Here is an 8,033-nt window from a genome sequence, read left to right as displayed (position 1 = left end):
AATATCTTAACTAATTCCAATAAAGTTCACTATCTTATCATTTGTATCCTATTGTGTGGAATATGATATCACAGTTCAGGCCTTGCAAAATGCCAGGCACTAGGAGTTCGTTGCCATGCCGACTAAAGTATTAGCATTAGTGGGCCTCAAAGTTCATCTTACTGAGGCAACCAAGGCCACATTACCTTCCCTATGCATTAACACTCTTTTCAAAGTGCGTTTTGATAGCTTTAAACTTTCAATTGATAATGTAGTTTTAAAAAATAATTATTTGTATTCTGGGTTATTATTTTACAGTTAGGAAAATAAATTACACTTGAATACAATTCAAACAGCCAAGTTATTTATTTTGTATTGCTTGTGGATTCTTCCTGTAGAGCTTCTTTAACCATTTCATATCCAGCTAGTGCATAGCAAGTATTCAAGATTCACGAGTCAAGATTGTTTAATCTCATTTCCTGTACACAAGTGTAAAGGAGAACAGAATAACTCCAGATCCAACACAGCACAAAATCACAATAAGATAAAGAACACAATACTAATAAAAAACAATAAATATAAATCCATATGATACTCCAATACAGATTGTATATCCATAAACTAACACTGAGGCGACTGACAGAAAATAATAAAGTAGTGGTGGGGTTAGTGGGTGGAGGTGTGAGGTGTTGATCAGCTTTATTGCTTGGGGAAAGTAACTGTTTCTGAGCCTGGTGGTCCTGGTGTGGATGTTACATAGCCTCCTTCCTGATGGCACAGGAGCGTCAGTACATAAGACAACTCCTTCAGGAAATAAAAAGTAGTGAAGGTGGGGGGGTGGAGTGGTGGGTTAGTAGGTGGATGTGTTGCTCAGCCTTACTGCTTGGAGAAAGTAACTGCTTAGATGGCAAAAAACAAATGATGATGTAAGTATGCAATGTTGGTGCCAGAAACATTGCGACACTGCGGGCTGAGCCCAGCACAGCCTGGGGCAGTGGCATATGGAATCGATGGAAAGCTGGGCCAAATATTGGCAAACGGAGTTTAATTCCAAGTGCAAGGTGATTTATTTTGGAAAGCCAAATAGGAGTCGGACTTATTTATTTATTTAGCGGTACAGCACAAAGTAGGCCCTTCCAGCCACGCTGCCCAAGCAACCACCAACAAACCCGATTAATCCCGTCGTTGTGTATTTAATATTGCAATAATATTTGAGTAATCTTGCAAATATATTGTTTGATTAAGCATTCTTGTTTAAATAATTTATTATATGTGAAATGTAAAAATACGTGAATTACACAAGTCCTCACACTACCACATGATAACTGGGTGCCTTGCTTAAAGTAAACACAAAGTTTACTGTGACTCAGAAGTGTTGAGGGTAGAAGAGTTGGAGTTCAGGGAGTTGGGTGCTAAGTTAATGGGCAGGACCTCCAGGGTTATGATCTCAGGATTGCTACCCATGCCACGAGCTAGGGAGAACAGACTAGGAAGATTATACAGTTTATGTGTGGCCAAGGAGTTGGTGTAGGAGGGAGGGCATAAGATTTTTGGCTCAATGGACTTTTTTCCAGGGAAGGTGGGACCTGTACAGATGGGACGGTTTGCACATGACCTGGAGGGGAACTAATAACTTAGTAGGAAGGTTGGTTAATGCTGCACGGTAGGGTTTAAACTAGAGTTGCAGGGGGTTGGGGACCAGAGTACCAGAACAGTTAGTGGGGAGGCTGTGGTTAAGACCTCAGACGAAGTCAGGAAGTAAAAGGTTGACCATGGTGTGACTAGTGTCCTGAGTAACATATATTTCAATACAAGAAGTATCATAGGGAAGGTAGATGAGCTCAGGACATGGATCAGCACCAGAAATTATGATGTTGAAGCCATTAGTGAGAATTGGCTGCAGGAGGGGCAAGAATGGCAGCTCAATATTCTGGTGTTCTGTTATTTTACATGGGTAACACCCTGGTTAAGACTTTATTGCTAATGTTGTAGGGCATCTTATTTAATGGCTTTCTGTAGAACCAGTGTGTTCTGCTGGATGTGCTTGGGCTACCGTTAAAAACAAGGGGTTTAGGAATGTCGTGTCTTCCAATCAGGAAGGTGGAATTGGGAGAAGGTTCTACAGAACACTAGGGGAGAGGTTTTGTAATGGACACTGAGGTGGGTTGAGGTCTTTTTCAGTGGAAGATGGAGAGAGAAGAAGCTCAAGAGAACTGCTGTAGGATTTGATCCAATGGAGCTCAGGAGGGGGAGTTCTACCGGTGATCCGTGAATTGGAGTTAGCGCAGTGAGCACATCCGACAATCCGCTTTTGGAAGATGTGAGCTGCAACCTGTGCACATTTGGCAGGTTTAATTATGATGGGCCCTTTTGTTGTTTTCCTTTAATAACTGTTTGGTTAAGTTAACACTCATACATATACATGCTTTATAAATGTATGCAGAGTTTCTCTGTTATTCCTTACCAAAGCGTGATTGCACTAGGTCAGTATTCACACAGATCAGGGTTTGGGTGGGTGAGATATCCCACCCTCCCAGGTTTGGTGGGACTCAAGTCATATCTACCCTAAACATACGGACCCTGAGAAAGGTGATTTTCTCTGTGCCGAGTCCAGTGAAGCGCTAGCAAACCGTGGGGTTTTGCATGTGGCAGAGTGGGAGGGATTAGGGGAGGAGGGGTGGCATTACTACTCAGAGTAAATGTCACCACAATGCTCCGTCAGGACAGATTGGAGAACTGGAGGCGTTATGGGTGGAACTGAGATATAAGAAAGGTATGACCACATTAATGGGGTTATATCACAGTCCTAGGGATCTAGAGGAACACTTGTAAAGAGATTGCAGACTTAGCAAAAAACATAAGGTTGTTATAGTAAGTGGTTTTAACTTTCCATATATTATACACCTCACACATCATGAAGATTCAAGAGAGGCTGGTCCTGGCTCACCTCCAACCCCTGGTCAGATCAGCCCTCGGTCCCTTGCAGATTGCCTACCGGGAGCACATTGGAGTCGACAATGCAGACTCATATTGTAAAGGTACTCTACAAGCTGGCTTGCTCAGACCTTCAGTACCCTGGGGCTGATACCGTCCAGGTCAGCAGCCTTGCCTTGATGGAGTCTCTCCAGTACTCTTACTGGCTTATGGACCTCTGGTTTCCCTCTCCTGAAGTCGACAGTCAGTTACTTGGTCTTATTGACATTGAACGAGGGGTTTCTGTTATTACATCACTCAACCAACTTCTCCATCTCCCTCCTGTTTGCTGATTCATTACCACCTTTGATACAGTCCACAACAGTGGTATCATCAGCAAGTTTGTATGTGGTGTTGGAGTTGTGCTTAGCCACACAGTCATAGGTGTAAAGTGTAGAGCAGAGGTCTTAGTACACATCTGTGTGGTGCTCCTATGCTGATGGAGATGTTTTTCCCAATCTCAAATGACTGGAGTCTACAAGTGAGGAAATCCAGGATTCAATTGCACAATGGGGGCATTGAGGTCCAAGTCTCGGGGTTTATTGAGGGGACAATGTTAATTGCTGAGTTGTAATCAACAAAAAGCATCATGATGTCGCTGTCCAGATGTTTCAGAGTTGTAGGAGGAGCCAATGAGATGGCATCTTCCGTAGACCTGTTACTTCAGTAGGCGAACTGGAGCAGATCCCGTCACCATTCAGACAAGAGCTGATATGCTTCACCATCAACATCTCAAAACACTTCCTCACTGGGCGATAGAAAGAAATCAGGGGGGCTAAAATAAGACATGAAGTGCTTTAGCAGACAAGGTGAAGGAGAAACTAGGGGTTCTACAGATATATTAAGAGCAAAAAGATTCGCAAAGGACATAATTGGTCCTCTGGAAGACCAGAAACCAAAACAGATGGGAGCAACCTTAAGTGAACTTTTTGTTGAAGGGACCGTGATTTAGAACCTGATTCTGCCTCCCTCTCCACTGTTGCTGAAAGACCCACAGGATGCTCCCAGCATTTTCTTTCTGTATTAATCTAATATAATTCGGCCAAGGACAGTCCCAAGCCTGACTGTGAAAGGAAGAGAGTTCGACATGGGACTAGCAACCCCATTCTGTAAAAAAAACAGTGCTACACAAATGCCAACAGAAGCTCCAAAGACCCTCATCGCTGGGAGAAGGATTCATGAAGAAGATGGGCTACACCTGGAGATAATGTGAAAGACTGGCCCAGGACAGAGAACTGGGGCGAGTTACCGTTTGCAACTTATGTCCCACTAGGAGTGATGGGTTTAAATAAATAAGTGTGCTGCTATCATCCAGGATAATTCTACAGCAAGAACTACGCATAGCCAAAATGTTAACTTGCAGCAGGCAACAAACTCCTGCAGGAACTCAGTGGCTCAGGGAATATCGGTGGAGGGAAAGGTACTGTCAATATTCCATGTTGAGACATTCAAGGGCACCACGAGGTGTTATACACCTCTATTCTATCACTCCTCATTTTTCTGTGCTTCACTGAATAATTTGTCTTTTCCAGTAAAGGGGTCCTCCAAGAGGACCACAACCTTGTTGTGATTCGGAGACTTGCATGCGTCGATGAGCTATGCTGTCTGGAGTCAGGACTTTATGCTTCACCTCTTGGTAGGGTCACCCATGCCTACAGTTCAAAGGGTAGAGACTAGACTAGGAGTAGTCTTCTGGTTCTCCAGGTCTGGGGGATCAGCTCAGGACTAACAACCCTGAATGGCCAAACAAAAGTATTATGGAAATAACACTTACAAATCCTTCATCTGAGTGCACCATTAATCCTGAATCTGCAAACAGGACTTGCATGGCTGACAGTAGTGAAAACCGAGAGGAAGCCCTGAACACGGCCAGAGATGGAGAACCTTCATTGCCAGTGGCAGAACAGGCAGTAAGTAAGTAATAAAGGGATAGCAAGTGTGTGCATGTGAAGACATCAATTATCCCAAGTAATTTTAGAATGTATGACCTGATTTTCTGGGAGTTTTACAGGGAGGGTGGGGGTGTGGGAAGAGTTACCTTAGTCCAACCCATCTGTCTTTATCACGGCATCTTCAACTGGCCGTGATCAGTGGTCAGAAATACCCAAAAAGATTTCTGAAATGGTGAAGTTCACTCTGGAAAGGGGATCATAATCAGGACCTCAGTAACATAGTGGTTAACATGATGCTATTATAGCTTGGGGTATCAGAGTTCAGAATTCAATCCCACTGTCCTCTGTAAGCCTCCCCATGGAATATGGAGCTTTTCCTCAGGTGCTCTGGTTTCCCCTGCAGTCTAAAGTCAAACTGTTTAGTAGGTAAATTGTCCCATGATTAGATGAGGGTTAAATGTGATTGAAATCAGGGATTGGTGGTTGCTGCCTGTCGAAGGGTGAGAATGGCCTATTCCATAACACCATAAGATACAGGAGCATAATTAGGTCTCTTGGCCCTTTGAGTCTGCTCTGCCATTTCATCGTGACTGGTCCATTTTTCCTCTAAGCCCCAATCTCCTGCCTTCACCCCAAATACCTTCATGTTATGATCAATCAAGAATCTATAAACACTGCCTTAAGTATTCATAAAGACTTGGTCTCCACAGCTGCATATGACAAAGAATTCGACAGATTCGCCATATCTGTGCAAAGAAATTCCTCCTCATCTCCATTCTAAAAGGACACCCCTCTATCCTGCAATTGTGTCCTCTGGTCCTGGACTCTCCCACCACAGGAAACATCCTCTACACATCCACTCTATCAAGACCTTTCAAAGAGGTCACACCTTATTCATCTGATTCCCAGTGAATACAGTCCAAAGCCATCAAACACTCTTCATATGACAAGCTGTTCAATCCTGGAATCATTCTCAAGAGCCTCCTTTGACCCCTCTCCAGAGACAGCAACTTTCTAAAATAAGGGTTCAAATGCTGCTCACAATACTCCAAGTGAGGTGTTATGAGTGCTGAACAGACCTGATGGAATTGGGATGCAGTTAACCATTCCCCCCTCCTTTTGAGAACTATGAACTATTGCTGTTAATATGCTGATAATGAGAGAGAGAGAGATGAAGCACGGAGGCAGGGACATCTGCTACAGATAAGAGAGAGACACACACATTTGATTTATGTATTATGGCTTCTTCCTGGATTATTTACCTTTCGCTACAAGGACGTTACTTTGCTCGTTAACATTCCTCAAGAGACAGCAGGAGTGGCCTGATTTGATGGACATGGTCATTTTCAGTTGATGGATGGCTGATACCCCATCCATGGGGATAAAAGACAGGTCTGGGAAGACATCCTCAGACACACCAGTGGACATTGACCAAGTGTTGTGCTCCCACAGGAAGGTGGGGGCTTCGAGGACCGAATCAGGAGATCATTCACAAAGCTCACAGTGTGACAGCAGGACCGATGGGGGCTTGTGTGTGTGTCCACTCATGCCAGAGTGATGAGTCCACCACAGAAGAACGGTCTAGCCAGAGAACGGAGGGGTCATAACCAAATGACCACAATAGTACAACGGAATCAGAATACAACAGAAGGTTTGCCTGCTGCAGCTGTTACATCTCTCTCTCTCTCTCTCTCTCTCTCTCCAACAAATTACAATACAACAACCGCAACTACCTCAGCACACATGAACTGAACTGAACTGAACTTTATATTCTTCTATGACAACTCATTTACCCCTAGATATTGATAGAGCTTGTTTATTATAGTTGATTATTATTCCTACACTTCTATGTTTATTATTGCTAACCTGTTTTATATGTATATTTGCATTTTTGATACTATGTTGTGTAGTTTACTAATAAACACCTTTAGTTTTCCATACCACCAGACTCCAACAGGTTCTTCGATTTCTGCTGGTCTGTAAACCCAGTTACGGGGTACGTAACAGAGACCTCATCCAGTGCTTTATAAAACCACAATATTACAGCTTTGCATTTATATTCTAGCCCTCTTGAAATGAATGCTAACATCACATTTGCCTTCCTCACCACAGACTCAATTTGCAAATTAATCTTTAGGGAATCCTACTCAAAGGCTCCCAAGACCCTTTGCGCCTCAGATTTTCAAATTTTCACTTCATTTAGAAAATAGTCTACTAATTTTATTTCTTATACCCAAGTGCATGACCATCCCTTTCCCAACACTGCATTCCATCTGCCACTTCCTTGCTCATCCTCCTAATCTGTTTAAGTCCTTCTGTAGTTTCTCTGTTTCCTCAGCACTTCCTGCCCCTCCGCCTATCTTTGTATCATCCGCAAACTTTGCAACAAAGCCACCTATTCCATCATCCAAGTCATTGACATATGATGTATAAAAAGTTGGTCCCAACAATGACCCCTGTGGAACACCACTAGTCACTGTCAGCCAACCAGAAAAGGTTTTATTTCCACTCTTTGAGTCCTGCCAATCAGCCCGAGTATCTTTCCTGTAACACCAGGGGCTTGTTAAGCAGCCTCGTGTGGCACCTTATCAAAGGTTTCAGAAAATCCACGTACACAACATCAACCAATGCTCCTTTACCTATCCTGCTTGTTATTTCTTCAAAGAATTCCAACGAATTTTTTCAGGCTAGATTTTCCCATGAAGAAACCATGCTGACTAAGGCCAATTTTGCCATGTGCCTACATGTACTCCAAAACCACATCCTTAACAATCGATTCCAACATCTACTCAGCCACTGAGTTCAGACGAACTGGCCTATAATTTCCTTTCTTCTGCCTCTGTGACAAGGTAGAAATATGTTCAACTTAGTTATAAATAATGGTTCAAATAATTTTTTAAAAGAATTCTGTTGATTTTGAAAGCTTCCAAATCCTCTAACTTCCTATTAATTTTTGCTATACTATATGCCCTCTCTGGTTTGATGTAGGCCTTGGCTTCTCTTGTTCGCCAGAGTTGTGTCATCTTGCCTTTAGAATACTTCCTTCTTTTTTGGGATGTATATATCCTGTGTCTTCCAAATTGCTTTCAGAAATTCCAGCCATTGCTGTTGTGCCATGATCCCTGGCAGTGTTCCTTTCCAATCAATTCTGCCAACTCTTCTCATGCCTCTGTAATTCCCTTTACTCCA

At 43.0% G+C, this 8,033-nt stretch overlaps 1 long non-coding RNA gene across 1 annotated transcript in view; it reads right to left on the bottom strand.

Annotated features, from left to right (window-relative positions):
• Positions 1-406: 406 nt before the first annotated feature.
• Positions 407-8,033, bottom strand: part of LOC132393638 (uncharacterized) — a 30,495-nt gene continuing 22,868 nt past the window's right edge. Inside the window, exon 4 of the long non-coding RNA XR_009512013.1 lies at positions 407-458. This is a non-coding gene — a long non-coding RNA (uncharacterized LOC132393638). The remainder of the gene's footprint in view (positions 459-8,033) is intronic.

This window comes from Hypanus sabinus, chromosome 5 (assembly GCF_030144855.1).
Source record: "Hypanus sabinus isolate sHypSab1 chromosome 5, sHypSab1.hap1, whole genome shotgun sequence".
Taxonomy (NCBI): domain Eukaryota; kingdom Metazoa; phylum Chordata; class Chondrichthyes; order Myliobatiformes; family Dasyatidae; genus Hypanus; species Hypanus sabinus.
This window is presented reverse-complemented; position numbering and strand designations above follow the sequence as displayed.